The following is a 20,402-nucleotide window of genomic DNA, read 5'->3' as shown; positions in this document are numbered from 1 at the left end:
GCATATAGCTAGTCTCTGTCATTTGACCCTTCCTTTAGCTTTCTGTGTAAAGGAGGTTTGGTTTGGTTTGGTTTGGTTCATAATGCTATTGATTAACCACTCCAGTTATCCTAGGTGAACATGGAAGTTTCAGATGTCATTGAACTGAACAGGGCTTACATCTAAGTGAATATGTTCAGAACTGTGTTGTTGGATGAGCTTGGTTCTCAGCAGGTAAAATGGATCATTGTATTGGCAGTAAATGGAACTGTCCCATGACTTGCTGTGAAGACAAGTCAAGGAATACAGAATGCTTTGCTGCTTTGAGTCCAAAAGGATTCCATTTGGTTTGTGGGTAATAAGACAAGGGGAGATGGAGAACATTCATTCTGCCAGGTTCTGATATTTAGCTTTAATGAACAATTCTCAAGAATTGTGTTTGAGGGACTGGGGTAATGAAGATATATATTACCTTAGGTTGTAATCAGCTTCATTTATTCAAAATTAAATTAATGGACCAAGTCATATTCAGTGGATTTACTCTGAATAAAACTTAGCCGAATGATACCTCCTGTAATTAACTGTGTATATGCAATTTCTACCAAATTATGGACTCCTGGAATATCTCAAAGGCTAGCTACTTCTGTGATAGGAAAACCCAGCAATATGCAATTTTTCAAATCACTGAAGTTGATGCAGTCTTATTTTATTCATCCCCTTTAGATGTTAACTTGAATCTCTCTCTCTCTCTCTCTCTCTCTCTCTCTCTCTCTCTCATACACACACACACACACACACACACACAGAGAGAGAGAGAGAGAGAGAGAGAGAGAGAGAGAGAGATTTGAGCAGCTACAAGAGCCATTAATATATTGTTGAACACTGAACATATGAGAACTTACTGTTTTTTGTTACCAACCAGCCATTAAAAATATTTAATTCCTAGTTTTGAATTCTGACCCAGATGCTCAGTAGTACTACAGTAATAATAATAATACAGTAATAATAAGTTCTTATAACATGAGAAGTGTGTTCATCATCTGAATAAGTTTGTTGAAGGGTTTAACAGATTTGGTAGGTTAGATTGCTAAATAATAGTAGCCTGTGGTTGCAGGACTGGCCCAGTATGTTTTGCCACTTGAGGCAAAAAAGAAAATGCTACTTCCTCCTCCTCTGCAGCCCCCTGCCTCCTCCTCTTCTGCATCCTTCCATTGCTGACACCATTTCCCCTCCAAACTCCCCTCCCCTCCCCTAAAAGGCTGTAGAGAAGCAGGTGTCAGTGGGTGTCAGAAGAGGCAGTGGCAGTGAGTGGCATGCTTCTTGGAGGCCAGAGCTGCCATGGCCAGCCCTGCTCAGTTGAGTGATTTATTTAGTTATAAACCATTTATATTTTGTGTTGTCAGTTTTGTATATGTACAGTACAGAAGCACAATATTTATTTCTGAGAATGAACACTGGAATATTGATTTTTGGACCCTTTTGAAAGAGCAGAAGTGGCAGCCTGGTCATCACTTTGTTTCTGATACCCCTGCCTCTGACCTCATGTCATTCTGGGCCATTGGGAGGGGGGAATGGTGTCCATTAGAAAAATACTGGGAGAAAATTAAGTAAAGTGGCTTTTTTCTTGCAGGATGATAAAACGAAAAAATCTCAGGTTTCATCACAAGAATGTCTTACAAGAAATTTCAGCTCAGCTCTACTTCATTTATCTTTGATTTATTTAAAAGTCACACCTTCTTTTACTGTTATTTAAGTTAATTATGGGCCTATTTTCTCTCCAAGATAAAATCAGTTATGGATCACCATATGGCAAACTGACTTTCTTTATATGGCAACTTGTGTAGCATATGCTTTTATTTTTTATTTGCTGTCTTTTTTGCTTTTATGAGTAGAAGAATAAAAAGTTTGCAGGATCTAACCCTATACATTGAGTTCAATGGCACTTACTCCCAGGTCTAGATATCCATATTTTTAAGCTAAATAAAATATGCTCAAACTTGACTGATACTGACATGGTTAATTCTTACGGAAATAAGAAACATGGGGGGAAATCAGGGTTGCTCATAAATATGCAGAAAGATTGTTATGCAAGCAAGTTTTTATCATAGCAAACAAGTTACAATGTGTGTCGTTCACATTTATTTTGCTTTTAAATTTCTTTTGGTTCTGTGGATTGATGGAATTTTTAGTGAAATTTCCAGAAGGAAATTCTTGAATGCCATTCTGTCTTCTCTCTGTGTGTCAATTAAGAAAGAGAAAACCAGCACAAAACTCATTGGTTTTTATAGAAGAAGAAGAAGAAGAAGAAGAAGAAGAAGAAGAAGAAGAAGAAGAAGAAGAAGAAGAGGGAAAGAACCTTTTCTTTGTTTTATAAGTCAGGATTTCTGAACAAATCCAAAAATCATTGCCAGCAGCCAGATGGAGAACAGTGCTAATGATGTGTTCAAAGGGCAACATGTTACTTTAATCTTCCCCCTGAATTTGATATGAGTTCGTTTATAGATTTTAATGATTTCTATTAAATATCCAGGGCTGGTGAGCATCCCCCTCATCCCTTTCCTAGGCCTCCCACTGCTATCTATACAGTAATGGAGGAGCTGAGCTACCACACTAGGTTTCATCTCTACTATTGATGCTGGCATACCATTTAGAAAGCTACAGAGAAATGCATTCCAAAAGTTTGTTGTCTTCCACTGTCCTGTCTATAATAAATGGCTAAGCTTTCCATTTTTTCTGTCCTTATAAATGGTCTTTTTTTAAAAAAAGGAAAGGAAAGGAAAGGAAAGGAAAGGAAAGGAAAGGAAAGATGTTCTGAATTTGTCCCTGCTTAGTTGTATCAATTAGTTGTGGCTGAAATTATCTTTTTTGGATCTATAAACATCCTTTATAGATTGAATGCATTTTAGATTTTCGTATGGGCTTTTTGTTTTGTTTTTACATTTTCCCACTCAGTGAGCCAGTTCGTATGCTTGCCCAACATTGCAACCAACAATTTGCTGTTCTGATTTCACAGCAGCCCAACAAGTCACAATGCTTTTCTGTTTAGAAACACATGTGAGGGACCTCATTGCCAGAGGTATAGTTTTGGACTAGGATTGGATGAGTGGTGCAGAGAACTGGTTGGCCAGATAAGAGAACATAAATGAATTATAAAATGTGTGTAGGGCTGTCTTAAGCATATGTGGTGCCAGGGTGCAAAGATCCCCCCCCCCCGGTTTCCTAGTCCCAGGTGCGCAGGAGGGCAAAGCCGGCAGGCCGCCTCAGCGTCTTGCTGCCTCGGTTGCCCCCGAACTTGCGGCGCAGGGCTGTCCGCAGCAGAAGAGCCCACCGTGGCACTCCGACTGAACTCTCGGGCCCCGGACTCTCGGCCTGGTGCCCCTGAGAGCCCGGCGCCCGGGTGCCCTGCACCTCTAGCGCCTATGGGTAAGATAGCCCTGAACGTGTGGCTTTGAGATTCTGAAGAGGGTTTAAAAAAAAATGCTTAATACTTTCAGGGAGATGATTGGCTCCAGTTGCCACAATGGACAAACCTCCACTGAAGCGGCCATTACAGATTCCTTCCCATCCTCCATAACGCCATACCCTCCAAGTGTCCCTATTTTCCAGGAACAGTCCTGGAATTACAAAAGCCACCCCAGTTTCCAATTTCATCCTGGAATGTCCCTATTTCCCCCACCAGTGCCACTGCCGCCGAAGACAGGGAGGAGGATGAGCTGGTGGTTGTGCTGAGTGGCAGCAGCAGCAGTGGTGGCTGCAGAGGAGCATCCCATTACCTTTCCATGGCCTTTCCATGACTGCTGCTGCTGCCAGACTCCTCCCTTAGGCAGATCATATTGGCTGCTGGAGAGTGGGCCAGGAGGAGGAGAGGCTGCCCCCACTAAGGCACAGTCTCATGCGAGACGCTGGCCCTGAGGTTCAGGCAGAGGCAGGGCTACCCTGGGCGGGAAGAAAGGGGAGCAGCACGCAAGGAGTCTGGGTTTTTTTCCTTTTTTTTTTAAACGCTTTGTGTGTCCATGTCTAATCTTGCCCCTTTCTAAAATTTATTTATTGGTGTTTTTCTTTTTGTAAATCTACCAAAGAACACAGTAAAATAAAATCTGGATTAGGGGGTTTTCTTAGGACCGTGGAGGCAGAAATGCTCTGCTGGGGGTGGGTTGCGGAGGGTCAGTTGGGGGAGAGTCAGAAATGTCGCTATTTTCATCTGAGGAATGTCGGAGAGTACAGTATGTAATGCCTGACTGACCAACTTTCGTTGTTCAGAAGGAGGAAGCAGGTTGCATTCCCATGTCTTGCATGGATTTTGGTCAGAGCTCTAAATCCTCATGAAACTTCAGGTGACTAGGCCCAAAGCATTGTTATGCTGCAAAGCCTAACCCAGAGTGAGAGAGACAGTTCCTCAAGTCCTGACAAACTCACGCTTTACAAGCAAATGCTGCGGAAGAACAAGGAACTCTTGTTGCTGCTGCATCTAGTGATAGGTGTAGTAATGACTGTTTTGTTTTGTGATTATTATTGTTTTGCATGCTCAATAATATTCTTAATTTTTTATTTTATTTTAATATTCATAAAAGTGATGTATGAAACATATGACCAGCCTAGCACAGTGTATGTGTTCTTGTGGAAATAACCAGAGGCATTGGTTCTTTCTAATTTCAGATACCCTTAATTTGGGTAGAATAGAAACACTTAGCAATATCTTCACCAGATGCTTTGAATGAATGTTCCTTGTATCATAGGCTGGTCACATTCAGAGCAGAAAGCAAGAAACACATGTGCAGTCTTACAAAAAAAAAAAAAAAGTAAGAAAAAGGACACAGAAGGCAGAAATGTAGACAGAGACAATGTGTCTGTCCTTAGGACCAGCAAAGTAGCAGCAACATTCTCTTCCACATGTGCACTTGTGTGTGTTGTGCTAACCAGATGTTGGGATGGATCCTATATTTGGAACTATGAAGCCAAAATCCTAACAAAATCAAGCCAAACCTCTTCTAACAGAATCAAAGTTCAATACTGAAATTAAGGCCATCATGCTAGATCTTATTAAAACATTTCTCAGTGAAACAATTATGAATACTCTTTATTTTCTTATTGAAACAGTACATATTTATTGTCTTATTATCAATAGCAGTCAGCATGTTGACTTCCTAGGAAAACAAAAGGTATTTCTTATGCTTTAGCTTACATTCTATGTTTACCATGAGATGCTTTAGGATAAGCAACAACATGCTTTTCGACTACACAGTTTTAAAGCAATCAGATCTATTAGACTGATAAATAAGCTTTTCATCTGCTGCTATAAGAACCATAAATGGAAAAGGTATATGCTTTAGAACTTTATTAGATTTCCTATAGTAGCAACAGTAATTACAAAAATTATGCCACATATTGTGGCTATTAATAAAAATATGCTTGAAGTGATGATCAAAGTAATTCACCACCCCTAAAACATGGCACTTATCTAATGAAGCTAAAACTGATGATGTGAGATAATGGGGCGGGAAATTAAACTTTTCAAGGTAGTTCTGATATACAGTCATACCTCTTCTTGCGAACACTTCATGTTGCTTTTTTTCGGGTTAAGAACATGGCAAACCTGGAAGTGTTTACTTCCGGGTTTCGCTGTGCGTGCATGCGCAGAAGCGTTCTGTGCGCTTTAGCATGCGCAGAAGCACCGCTCTGGTTGTGGACTTTTTGGGGTGCGAATGGCACCCTGGAACAGATCGTGTTCACACCCAGAGGTACCACTGTATCTATGGTTGCAAACCAATGGTATTTTAAGAGCAAGAACCTTAGATGTCATGTGCATGTACATACAAGTGTTTCAAATGGTCTCCCCTCCACTGATCCATTCCTATAATTTCTGAGCGCTATATTCGTTAAGGTATTTATCCTTGCAACACTGTTGAAGTAAAGGGCTAGTTTCACAGCAGCAATCACACACACCACTTTGTAGGTGTCCTGCACTGCTACTGGACTGCCAGTTTGGAAATTTTGACAGCATTTAGTGGGCAAATTCCCACAGTATGATTGTCTCACAAAATCTGTGCACCAACATGCAATATTTGCTGCCCATTGATGTCACATTTCCTTAGGACCTTCGTAGTATACAGGTACTATGGTTAAAAGAATTGCTGCACCAGACTTGAAAGCACTTGTGCTGGCTATTCAGTGCCTAACCAGTAGACAAATGTGAATAAACCCGATCAAATAGCTAAACCAAAATCTGGTAGCCTTTTCAGGCAACTGTACAGTATAGCTGCAGTAATTCATTTACAGTAATATGCTTGACTCTATGATCACTGGAATCAGGCGAAATCCAAGCAATGCAAGGCAATTATTATGCTATATCAAGCTGCAGAGGTAATTTGAATGCACTTAATGCTGTGGCAAACATTTCCACGTTGAATTGTTAAGCTGCTGCCTTACATTTTGGAATATAGCAAAAGTTGTCAATTTTTAGCTTATTCACGTGGCTTCATAGAGAATGAAGTTTCAAAATCTTTAATGTTTGTGGCGTTATTTCAGTCTGGGAGCATTGGGTAGTATTAGAGAAAGATGGTGATTCATTCCTGTATTAAACCCATAACTCATAGTTCTGCAGGCCTTTAAAGATGATTTAAGATATTTTTGGATTTTAAAACATTTGCCATTGATTCATTCTGCTGTGTGTTTCCCTCCCTTTTTAATGCTGATTCTGCTGCTGTTTTATGATTGCTGTGGTTTTAGAAAGTATTAAGATCTGGTCTTCTTTTAAATTCTGGAAGTTGCTCTGAGAGCTCTTGAGCTGAAGAGCAACCTATTAAATTCTCACAATTGAGAAGTGAATTGTTAAGTTTTCAAAATGAATGCCATTCTGAGATATAGAACATCAGGGGAAATCAGAGCAGAAAAATAAATGTCCTAATGAGAGATGCAGAGTTGTCTCCCATCCCTTCAGGTTTATGGCAGAGCTGGTAACTGCTATGGATAGGGAAAGCATTTTAAGCAGGGGTGCTCAAAGATTCAAGCAGTGGTGCTGGAATATTAGCAGATTGAATAAGGCACAGATCACCTTAATAAACAGACCTCCCTTCTTAAGTCTGCCTGAAAATGGCTGGTACAGGGCAGAAACAACCCAATGCTGCTACTTGGACCAAGAGTCCTCAGTAGTGTGCTGATTTTTTTTTTTTGCCTCACACCAGCCATTTTTTGGGGTGCCACAACTTTAGCTCTCCACTGAGTTGGCTAGACAGAGTTAAAAGATGCTGTGTTTTAAAAAATGACTATTGCAGGGAAATACATTTTGTTGTTGTTGCAAGAATTCTTTTTCAGTCCACACAACATTGCCTTTCATGAAAAGGTAATGTTTGCAAACAACCCAGTCATTTCTGAGGCAAGCATAGAGATGGTTGTGTATGCCTAGTATCTTGGATCCCTAATGTGTAATACGCTACATATTGAATTGTTGATAATATATGAGGCATAGCATTCTTGTTTACATGTGGAATAATTTAGATTGTGGCTTTTATCCTGAAAGAATTACTGAGCATGCTATTAAAGAATGTTTGCAGGAAAACTGTCCTTCATTAATGAATTGAAACATATGCCTGGTTGAAATATGGTGAGATATGATAACTTAGGTTGTGCACATACTACCTTTCACTCTGTGTCCAGTGCACTCCAATGTGTTCATTTGGGGAGCGGCGCGTGCATAAAAGTGGTCACAACCCATACCTATCCTGTCATTTCTTATGAAATACTGCATTTTGATGGCATTTCCCAAACCAGCTTCAATCCAGATTGAGAAAAACAATGGTAATGTAAACACAGCCTGAGTCTGTAGTGAAATGGCAATACAGCTACATTCCTAAAATTCTTAAGGAACTAATAGATTTTTTAGAAACAAGAAATATTCACAAAATTGCAAACACCACTTTTTATTCAGCCACTGAGTAGTTATTATAGAGCTTGAATAAAGAAGTAGCTGAACTGTAGCTCTCTCTAACTGTAGCATTTTACAGGCATCGGATCAAAGCTAATAAATAGGAATTATAACAAACTATTGTTTCATCTTCTTATTTAGGTCTTTCTGATACTAAAACAACAGTAAAAAAAAAACTAGTACTGCACTGACCATCTAAATGACTAATATGGCAGAAATATAAGGTGGTATCCAGTTGGTGTCCCTGTGCAGAAGGAAAGCATTTGTCAGTGGAATATGGATGGAGGCAGTTACCCCTCTCCCTTTCCTCTCTCGTCCCCCACAACATACTTTGCATGGTTGGGTGATCACCTGGAGAAAAATTTGCAGCACACAGAGGGAGGAAGAATTGCCAAAAATAGCCTCCCTCCCAGTTTCACTAATGGATGCTTTTGGTCAGTGAACAGACACCAACTGGACACCCCCCCCATAAAGAACTGGACTACCACATGTCAGCCTTTCTCTTCTTCCTGGTAATGCCATGTATAATACACATGTATAATGTGTGAGCTGATATTACTTGCTGGTAGGGAACTGTGCAATGCAACAGTGCCACTGTACAATATCAGGAAGCAGGGTGGGGTAAAGAAACATGGAGCTGCACGGAACCACTATTTATTTGTGCACTGTCTGCTAGTCCTTGACCTTGCAGGATGGATGTTCAGCTTGTGTCATGTTCTGTATAAAAATGATTTACAATTAACAACACACACACTTATTTTGCTGTGGAATTTCTTGCTCTGATGATAACCTTGTTTTACCCAGCTTGTTGGATTTACACTGATTTCTCAAATCAGGTTATATTCAAGAACTTTGGCTTAACTGTCTTGTGAATCAAGCCATATAACAGAGGCCTGTTTTAGTGCCTCTGGCTTCAGATACAGAGGAAAATTGTTCCATAGCCAAAAGTGTGACTGACTTGGCTGAGCAAATAGTTTCCTCTGTATTCCCCCCCCCCTTTAAAAGACAGCATGTGGTTATAGTTTAAGATCATTATTTTGTTGAGAGGCAAAACCCCATCAGAAAATGCAAGAATATTTGTATGGTCAGTACAGCTAACATGATCTTTAAGCATTTAATTGCATAGAATTGTACATTCTATGACAGGTGAAGAAAATTCTGCATAAAAGGAGAGAAAACTATTGAAATTCTTTTTCTGAAATGCGTAGCTGCTGTCCATAAATGAAAGGTTTTAGTTTTGGCATTTATATAGTACCAAGTCAATGCTTATCAATTTCATTGTATCATCTAATGTGATGATACTAAGTTGCTGCTGGTGACTGAGGACTTGCTATTTGAATTATTATGATGCTTGGCCTAAACAAAAATAAAAATGGAGTAGTGCTTTGATAATAAGAAGCATATAGGAACATGTATAAAATTCTTTAGATTTGTTCCCTTAATTATGCAATGAATAAAATATAATAACCTAGCAAAATGCATTCATAGCAAGAGGTCTTAGGTTGATTGCAAGTTAATTTGAATTAATACATTAAAGTCAGAATCATCCATTTTGTATTACAATTGCTGAAGCATCTACAACAGAAAATTCAGAATATGACAATTCTAGACAACTTTTTAAAAAACTTTTTAAAATTCTTAGGGATATACCTAAGAATTGGCGAGGTTGGCTCCTGCCAAGTGTGCAGGCACAGGAAAGCACAAGAATCATGCCTCTTCATTCCAACGTGGCTAAGAGTCCACCAGCCCCTGTGCTCCACTCTGGGTGGTCAGGTGAGGCACAGAGGCTACTCCTCGGTGGAGGAATTAAGTTGCTGCCATGGACCATCATAGCAGCCCTATGGGGCCTCCTCCCCAGTCAGCCAGCAGCACTATTAGAAATGTGAGTAGAGCACCTAGCAGGGCTGAGAGGGAAGAAAAAAAAGAGTGTCGGTGAGAGTTTCAGTAAGAGGAAAAAGGAAGGAAGGAGACAGAAGGGAAAGCAGTGAGCAGAGGAAAGGAGGCAGGCAGCTGAACGGACGGGAGGAGGAGGGAAGATGGGGCCATATAACAGAGGAGCAGAGAGGTTCTGACCTTACCCAAATGGCTATGGAGGAAATCACTGGTGGAGCACGAAAGGCAGCGAAAAGCAAACTTTTTTGAGTTTCTGGTCCATGGTCTCTCCTAGCTTTTGAGGTGCCATTATAGCTCCTTGCCTAGGGCGCAAGGAGCCTGGGTTCGTCTCTGAGTTTGAGACTGCAAAACTATGCAAACATTAATGTCATTCCCTTAATTAATTTTGCTATTTTGACATAGAATGACCATCTGCACCAACACTGAAACCATGTCACAGATGTAACAATCATTGAGATTACCTGACATTTTGACGACCTTCCAAAATGTGGTTGATATAAACATTGTTAAGTCTGTAGTAAAAACGATGTAATTGTCTTGTAAACAGCTTGAGAAACCCCACTGAAATTCATCAGTCCGATTGCTAGCATTTATGAACAAGGTTCCCCACCTACAAAACAAAAAAGTACATTACAAGATTATCTTCATTGTTTGATGCATATATTTTAAAATAATTTTTGGAACGCCCACAAAGAGGCTTAGCACAAATAGCTGGTTGTTGTGAACAAGAGGCACTTAACTGCAAAATTTTTATGATGGTTAATTAAAAGGTTTGTGTTAGCTTCATTAGTTCAGTTCTTAGTCCCTTGCAGTGTTCATATTTTTAGGGAGAAGGAAACTAACTACTTGGTGAAGATGGATTGGTTGATGACAGCACTTTATGCACAAGTTGCACATGGAAGGAGATACAGTTTACTAGGGCCACTATCCCAATGACAGTAGAAGCTCAAATTAGTTACAAACATGCTTATTGGCTCATGCAAGCACACCACTTTGGGATCTACTGCTGGGTGAAATATGCTAAAATAGTCCTTCTTGCCCATGTAAGAAATGACAGGTGAATCTCTAGTACTGCACACAGATCTTACATAGATATTGTGGGGTCAAGACTCCTTTAGGGAGAAGAAATAGCCAGAAGTACCGGTATATTGGAAATGAGCAGCAGCAGAAAAGTTGTGAGGGAGAACAAGCTGGAAAGTTAACTAAAGGCTACAAACACAACATACATTTAACACACGTTTCTCCTCTCCAAGTCTCTTGGGAACTGTAGTTTACCCCTTTACAGAGCTACAGTTGCTAGCACCCTCAGCAACCCAAAGTTCCCAGGATTCTTCAGAGAAGAAAATGTGCTTTAATGCTCTTGTACTAGAACAAAATGAAGTGTGTGTAGTTAGAGTGCAGCAGTTTCCAACATTGCTTCCTTGTACAGGAAACACCACTGATTTCAGGGTCATGGCCCATGAGACAACTTCTGAGAATTTGAGGGTTACCTCGTTTTTTATCTGAGTCTTTCTCTGGGCTCATGATATCACACTGCAGCCAGTGCCCCTAACTTCTGAGCTCTTGACACAATCAAAAAAAATTTTTTTTGTCTTCCTTTCATAGTGCATTAGACTCTGTTTTATGTAGCATCAAGAATCAACCTCTTTTCCCCTTTCAGTGGAAATTTAGTGATATGTTTGTAAACTGTGCAGGTTGGCTTATAAAAATATTAATAAATTAATAACAGCATTGGGGGGGACCTTCAAAATACTGAGTTGGTTTTGGATTAGACTTTGTTGGAAACAGCTATTATTTTCTACAAATAACGTAATTATGGACTTCCATTTAAAAAGAACAAAAAACCAAACCCTACATAGCTCTAAAATTCAGGTTTGACATTTCTAAATTTTGATGTTCACCCTTTCAAAAATGCAAATGAAACAATTTCCCATTAACTTGAATTTCTTGAAGGTTGCATTCATCTGTTGTATTGACAGGCTGAAACTAAATTTTCTAAGTATGGCCATTTTTTCCATTCAAACTTTTAGAAATTCCTAAACAAACAACAACCAGAAATTGAAATTTGAAGAGAGATAATCTTCGATTTGTTTCTTCGAAAGCAGTCTTTGCTTTCGTGAAATCATTTCAACAGAATAGTGTTCTTCAATTAAATCACCAGAGGTGATGTAATATGGCAGGCATGTCCAACTTCCAAGAGACCATGATCTACTCCCGCTATAAATAAACTGGCAGTGATCTACCCATCAAAGTTGTTGAGCTTTTTTTTGGAGGAGGCTGAGCCAAAGTTGTTACAGGATCGACCAGGTACATCCCGTGATTGACCAGTAGATCGCAATCAACCTGTTGGACACCCCTGTAATATGGGATGCAGCCTTAAGTTAAAATAGCGTTTCTTGCTGCCTTAGGCTCAATGGCGTCTTCTGTACAATTATGGAAGACGAGCAGGATATAAATTAAGAAAAACAAATAATAAATGTGGGATCCCCTCCCTGAGTTTCTCTCAGTACGCCCCCATCTTCCTCAACACTGGCACCCTCTAATAGAAACTCAGATGGTCACTACTGACCACACCGTAGACAAAGCAGCAGCACTAGAAATCAAGAGGGGAGTACTGGACCCCACACCTAGGTTTTTTGGGGGGGAGTACCCAAGGGGACAAAAAACAGCTCACTAAGAACTGAACATACTCAGCATCCACAGAATGTTCTCCCATTTTTTTCTTTTCCAACTGATGAAGTGGGATAGAGCAGTACCCTGCTTGAGATCCTTAGAACTTGTGGTATCCCGGAGGAGGACATGGTAAAGTGGCAAGAACCCCACATAGGAGCACTTGGGAAAGAAGTTGAGGATACTTGCAAAACGTTGTTTCCATCCTCTGACCTACTTTTGCCTACCTACAGAACTCTAGTGTGTTTCAGATAATGTCCACAACTACTAACTGCCAGTATAGCTGCTTGATATTCTTCTTGGAAACCATTCATCCTTCAAAGCTGGCAAGCATACCTTGTGTCATGATGCACATCCTTTCGCTTTGCATAAGTGTTTCTTTTAATGAGGTAGTGCAGTGCAGCTCATTGAAATCGAAAACACATGATATGCCCCAGGCGAAAGAAAGGCAATAACTGCACAGATTTTTGAAACGGACTCGTCATACCACAGGCTACCATTATAACAGAAAAAACAACAAGAATTCTAATATAGCTGTCTGCCCAAATATATTAATTTAAATTGAATGGATTTTATGATATTATAGCTGTGAGGCACAATGTCCTACTTGCAAGCATCTTCAAGCCCCTTTTTGGAAGGCTCCCTTAAAATAATCTTGGTTTGCCATTTCGATGGCATGTGCATTTGGGAACTTGCCACCTCAGCTCTCCCAGAAAATAGCTTTTCTATCATTTGGGTGACATTTCATGGGATTAAACCCACAAGTGATGCAAAGGAACCGCTTAGGGTTCCATACTGAAAAGCCTAAATCTTAGTTATACTTTGAAGAATGAAGTAGCTAACTTTTCAGATGATGCTAAATTATTCAGGACAGTGAGAGCTGAAGTGGGATGCACAGATCTCTCTAAACTGGGTGAACAGGCAACAAAATGGCAAAGGGGATTCAGTGAAAATGAGTGTGAAGTGATGCATGTTTGGGCAAACAAGCCTAACTTTAAAATATACACTGATGGGATCTGAAGTGTCTGTTATTCTCTGTGGTGGCTGGGGTGGGGTGGGGCTAGTAAATGATAATGTCAACAGAGTTACAGTGGATGTGAAAAAGGCAGATTCCATGCTAGGTATTGAAAATAAGACTTTCAGTATCATAGTTTCTTTATGGATACATGGGTAATACAGTATACAATTCAGAGTGTTCCATTTTATAATGCAATCTTGCCAAACGTAAAGAAAAGTGCAACCAAAGTGATAGGGCTTAGAATAGCCTCCCTACAAGGAAAGACTATGTAACTGAAGCTTTTTAGTCTAGGGGGGGAAAAAGACTGGAGGGAGTCATCATAGAGACCTATAAAATAATGCATGGTATCTGCAAGGTGAATAGGTAGATTTTCTTCTTGTAGCATTAAAACTCAGGGACCCCTAACGACACTGATGGGCAATTGAATCAGGACACTGAAACACTTTTTGACGCAATGCGTAATTAACATGGAATTTGCTGCCATAAGATGTGGGGATGACCGTTAGCTTAAAAGGGTTTGTTGGCATTCATCTGTCTTGGATGACTATGGAAATGTGCACCTTCCGGGGGTGAAGTCAAACTGTTGGAGAGTTACAGTGCCTGCTGTGGCTGTAGAGACCAGTATGGGAGAGATGTGTTGTGTTGCAGCTGGGGCAGATGAAAATGTCCGGTTGTGCTGCTACAGGTACGCCATGGCAGATAGTACACCAGATGATAAAATATCCAGAGTGGCTGTAGCCAGTGGCGTAGGAAGGGGTGGCAAAGGGGGCGGGCCTGCTCCGGGTGCCACTCTGGGAGGGGCGCCAAGATGGCCCCTGCCTCCCCCCAGCTGTAGAGCGGCCGAGGGCGCGGCGTCCATACAGTCGCCGCACATGCACAGTCTGTACGGGTTGCTGCTTGCGTGGCAGCCTGTAGGGGCCCTGTGACTTAGAACATGGCAGCTTCCTGTGTTTATATACAGTGTGTTCACCTAGAATACTTCTGTACTCTGTATCCTTTCACTGCCCTGTTGTTGACTCGTTTCTCGTATCTGTCCTGAGGCTGAAATGGCATTCCATGAATGTTAGAAAAGCTCGGCTTTTTATTCTGAGTTCACAAACTTTCCTTCTGAGTACAAATATTCTGCATGGCCTCAAGTGCTAAGCACTTGCTTGACAAACACATTCAGTTCCCACTTGCCACCAATCCGCTTGGCTTGCAAGTTGAACCAGAAACTGTCTGCACTAAATATTAAGAAGTTACAGTGGGCTGCTCCATCAGCATTCTTACATCAGGGCCAACTGTTGTAATGTTTTAGTAGCACATTTCTTTAAATTCAAATGTATTGTGCTAAAGCTAAGTGTCATCAAATCCAGAGACTTATTGAACATTATCTACAACTTCTTTTTCTCTTGGCTTTCCATGTCCTCTGTGCTTGTGTTACTGATCACTAGACCTGCTAGATTAGAGGCTTGGGAAAGTATGCTCCCCCCCCCCCAAGTTATGTGAATCTGCTGTTCTAAGTAGTGCTGGAGGATACTCAAGCTTGTGTTGGATCTGGGTGTTTTCCAGCACAATGTTCTTGTTTATAAGGCCTGCTTGGCTTTTATAAAGCAGCAGCTTCTTTTTTCTATTATTGAGGCCTCGAGCTGTAACTCTCAATGGGCCACATCCCAAGTAATTTTGAGGGCTTCCAGCAGCCACTGATTTGAGTGAGATCAGTGGAAAGTGCACAGCACGCTATCTCCCTCAGGATTTAGTTCATGGTCTTCTGGTTCTAGAAGGGTAGTTTAGCAATATCACAGCACTTGCTGTATCTCTTCAAAACTCAGGAACCACGAGACCCAACCTCTTGGCAACCGATTAAAACCATTTAGCAAATTTTAATGCAATTATGTGGGTTAAGTCAAATATTGCATTCCATGTTTTCCCCTCCTAGAGAGACTTTGAGAGAGCAGGCAAACTTTGCTTTGGCTAGTTAGATTACATTTATAATATTGTGAGAAATGTGTTTGCTTAATAAAACACTGGCATTAACATAGCCTGAAAAAACATAGCTCTTAAAACCTACTTCTGAGCTGCTGCTGCCCTGACTTGGTGCTCATAGTGGAGAGCATAGAGATGCTTGCAGCCACAAGGTGTTACTTGTCTCCTCATTCTTGTGCTGGGACTCAACACCTGACAACAGCCCTGGCATGGCAGGCATCATGAGTTCTGCCATGCTGGAACTCCCTCCTTCTCCCATATCCTAGGTCTTTTCAGGGCCAGTGCAATACAACAGATTATGGCAATAGGCTGGTGCCCCACTTAGCGTACACAAGCACTTATTTATCAGTGAAGAAACTTTCAAGATTGGGCCATTTGCCTCCACTGTGTAATTTATGAACTGTTTTTCTTAATCCTTCTTCCATTGCCCTGTCCGTAAGACTTGTTACAGCACCAACAGAAGCATCAAGAGAAGTATAGAGTCCCAATCAAGGGAAGTAATAATACTGCTCTATTTTGCCTTGGTCAGACAACACCTGGCTGGAGTACTGTGTCTAGTTCTGGGCACCACAATTTAAGAAGGATACTGGCAAGCTGGAACATGTGCAGAGGAGGGTGACCAAGATGACCAAGCATCTGAAAACCAAGCCTTAGGAGGATAAGTTGAGGGAGTTGGAATATATTTAGATAAGAGGAGACATGATAGCCTTCTTAAAATATCTAAAGGGCAGGCACATGGATGGTGGAGCAGGCTTCTTTTCTCCTGCTCTGGATGGTAGGATCCAAACCAATGGATTCAACTTACATGAAAGGACATTCCGACTAAACATCAGGAAAAACTTTCAGACAGTAAGAGCTGTTTGACAGTGGAATGGGCTCCCACAAGAGGTGGTGGATTCTCCTTCCTTGTAGCTTTTTAAGCAGAGGTTGGGTGGCCATCTGCCATGTATGACATAGTAGAGATTCAAACCAAATTAATAAGAATGGGCATTCTGTTTATAGTGCTAATGATAAACATAATAAATTATGGCAGTTCAATGATTTTGCTCTGGCATTTGGCATAGTAGGCATCTTTTCCAGATCATACACTGCTTAGAACTGGATGGAGAGGAAGCATGAGAAGTGTAGAAGCTTGTAGCAAGCTGTGCTGGGCAAATCCTGTGTGCCTACTGTTTAGCAGAAGCCTGTTACAATGAACTTGCAGATGATCAGTGGCCAAACAGACTTGCCAAGCACAGCTAACTGCTTTGTGTTGTGGAAGCTTCTCTGTATTCCATGGTAGCTATAAATGATTTTTGGATCACAGCATATGAAGCCATTGGAAGATGTGACAGATCTGAAACAATGAAATCTGAGTAAAAGGGGGGCCTAAATATGAGGGTATGGGGAAACTAATACAGTGGTACCTCGGGTTAAGTACTTAATTCGTTCCGGAGGTCCGTTCTGAACCTGAAGCACCACTTCAGCTAATGAGACCTCCTGCTGCCGCTGTGCCGCCAGAGCACAATTTCTGTTCTTAAGCGGAGTTCTTAACCTGAAGCGTACTTAACCTGAAGCGTACTTAACCCGAGGTTCCACTGTATCCCCCCCCCCCCCAATTTAGGCTTTGCTCTACTTAGTTCGTACTGTTAGGGCTTCTGCTCTGTGGCTGGGGGGAGGGGACTGCAGAACAGCTTGCATTCATGGCTCTTCACCTTTAAGCTGCAAATAGGAACCAGCTGCAGAAGCCCCTTACTGGACTGTAATAATTAGGGTAGTGCTTCAATGTGGTACTCGAAGATGTAGTTTCACATTACTGCAAAGTAATTGTTTTCTAAAGCTAGCTCAATGTTTCACAGAGTGGACACATGTAAGTGTGTTGCCTGGAATATACACTCCTTTGGAGAGTCAAGTTGAGAAGGAGCAGGAATAAGCCTTCAAGCAGCTCAAATTTAAGTCAAGTAATGTGAATATTTTGTGTGTGTGTGTGTGTCAGAATTTGTGATGAAATAATCAGGATTGCTGTTTCACTCATCGTGAAACAGTTGTAAGAATGCTTCATTACGAAAACTGTTTGTTGGTGAGCTGGTGTTGAGTAGAGTGCTGAATATGACCAAACGGATTGGACGCTATAAAACCAGCCTTGGGCCAAAATGGTCTACTTTTATTTACTGGAATCAAATAAGCAGATTTGCTATGACTTCATTTTCCATCAAGATTTCTAGGTGCAAATGCTATGAAGTTTGATGCCACTTTGTGGTCTCCTGTTCAAATAAGTCAAACGTAGAACTGCTTTTTGTTGCTTCAACATCAGAACAGGTTGTTGTGACAGAAAATAGTTTTTAACTATTTGTGTTTAGAAAGAGCACTGCTAAGCGTGGTCATAGGAAAGAAAATTGGATCTGCATGTTCATTGCATAAGTTCCATAGCACGTGTGAGGGGGAGAGAGAGTCATGGTGGCCAAAGGGTGACAGCTTTGAATTATTATGAATGATCTGGATTAGTCCCAGCCTTTCTGGTTCACTAGGATCTATATTCAAATATTTCACATCTGTTTCATGTTTTCAGTCACTAAGAAGTACAAACTGTATACTATCCCAGTATTAGATGTCTGTCTGCTCCTATAAAGGGACACGGGTGGCGCTGTGGGTTAAACCACAGAGCCTAGGGCTTGCTGATCAGTAGGTTGGTGGTTCGAATCCCCACGATGGGGTGAGCTCCCGTTGTTCGGTCCCAGCTCCTGCTCACCTAGCAGTTCGAAAGCACGTCAAAAGTGCAAGTAGATAAATAGGTACCGCTCTGGCGGGAAGGTAAACGGTGTTTTCGTGCGCTGCTCTGGTTCGCCAGAAGCAGCTTAGTCATGCTGGCCACATGACCCGGAAGCTGTATGCCAGCTCCCTCAGCCAGTAACACGAGATCAGCACCGCAACCCCAGAGTCGGACACGACTCGACCTAGTGGTCAAGGGTCCCTTTACCTTACCTTTAGTCAGCATCTGGGAACCCCATCCTATAAAGAATTTAGCTTGTTTCAAAATAAATGTGGTTGTTCCTGCCCTCCAAATTTGCAGATTAAAGTTATAATCTTATGCAAACATGGAAGCAAAATAAATTGAATTCATTAAGGTATTACTTATCTGTAAATATATACATGACCCAGTATGGAAACCACACAAATATGAAAAAGGCAAACCCAGCCCAGATGGGTAGGGTATAAATTATAAAATTATTAGTATTAGTTTTAGTTTGATATTCAAACAGTATCACTAACTTCCATAAAAGATTAAAGAGGACTTAGTCGTGGATTGCTGGAAGGAGTCTAGCATGGAGGGATGGGTGTGCTTGAAGTGAAAGACAAAAAAAGGATAGGGGTGTTGACCCCAAACTTCTTTGCAGAGTGTCTAAAGAGCATGGGGGAAATGATAGAGCATGTCATTTGCATATAAGAAGATCCCATATTCACTCCCCCACAGTATTTAGGTATGGCTGGGTCTTGTCTGAGACCCCGTAGAGACAACACTGAGCAAGAAGGATCTATGATCTGTGTAAGGCAGCCTTTGCTGTTCTGAAAATGCAAACAGGGAATTAATTGATCCAGAGGGGCCTGGGGGATATGTTGGAAGAAGCCCGTACAGGTCGACTGGGTGGATGGAAGGAAGGCAATATTTAGTTTAGCAGAGCAGGCTGAGGACAAACAATGGAGTCAAATGCTGTTGTGAAATAAAGGAGAATTTATATTCTCAGCCTGTTCCAGTGGCCTAATCACTTCAGCTAAATCTTTCATTTTAGAAGAACATCGAGCACCATCTAGTGACTAAAACACATATTTACATTCAGATCTGCAGATTTCAAATTGGCTCAGATTCGGACAATTTCCATTTGAAAATACTTGCCATCTTTCTTCACTATTATGATATACAGACTGTGAGGCTAATCATATTTACTTGTAAGTAAGCACACCTGAAATTACCTTAAAACAGACACATCTAAACGGTTCCATTGCTCAGATCTTAAACTTATTAAAAATTATTTATGAAGATAACTAGAAGAAAGTTCTTTTTAAAATTTATTTCTTTAGTATCACAGCTAATTATAAATTCTGATACTTTTAAGTAATGCTGAATCACAGTGCTTTTCTGTAAAAAAAGGCCATTTTTTTAGAATCAAAGAAAAGGGCAGAGAAATAATAACCATGATAATTCACAAAAGTAGCAATATGAAAATAGAGATCCTTTTACTTGAATAAAATGTAGTTAAGCTGAAGGATTAACCCTGACCTTTCCCCAAAGCTAGTAATATTAAATTTACTTTAACTAACGTAACATAGCTTCAATTAGTTATCAGTAGAGCTTAACAGTAGTTTTTACTGTTTAATTAAACTTCACTTGAACTCTTCTTAGGCAGCATTTTCACCTTGGGGTTCCCAGATGCTGACTACACAGGACCTTGTCAACTCTGAACATTGGCTAAAGTAGTTTGGAATGATGGGAGTTGTAATCCAACAACATCTGGGGAACCAGAGTTGAAGAACACTGGACTAAACCAACCCCCATCCACTTGTCATCTTTCCACAGAGATGTGGGGATTGGACCGTACAATACTGACATGAAGATTACTACAGAGGGAGGAGTAGGAAAAGGTTACTTTACCTTATATTATATGATGCTAACGATAAACCCTCAGGGACAACCTGAAATATGACTGTGCTTGTGAGAACAGCTATACTAGACCTTAAAACTGTCTAGAAATCATCAAGTGTTTAAGTGGCAGAAGAATCTGACATGTTTGGGGAATAAGCTTGGGGAAAAGAATGGTCTAACTACAAGGCAGTATCCAAAGTATGCAAAGAGGCCAACTCTCATGAAGCAGCTTGGACCTGGTCCAACCCTGCAGATTCCATTCTACCAGCATTGGGCAGTGGGATGATGAAGTGATCCTGGCCCTACTGCCATGCTAAGTTCTACCCTGCCTGCTGCAG

General features: G+C 40.9%; 1 protein-coding gene across 7 annotated transcripts in view; it reads left to right on the top strand.

Annotated features, from left to right (window-relative positions):
• ERG (ETS transcription factor ERG) overlaps window positions 1–20,402 on the top strand; it is a 110,991-nt gene that overhangs the window by 39,342 nt on the left and 51,247 nt on the right. The window lies entirely within an intron of this gene.

Source organism: Lacerta agilis, chromosome 4 (genome assembly GCF_009819535.1).
Source record: "Lacerta agilis isolate rLacAgi1 chromosome 4, rLacAgi1.pri, whole genome shotgun sequence".
NCBI lineage: Eukaryota > Metazoa > Chordata > Lepidosauria > Squamata > Lacertidae > Lacerta > Lacerta agilis.
This window is presented reverse-complemented; position numbering and strand designations above follow the sequence as displayed.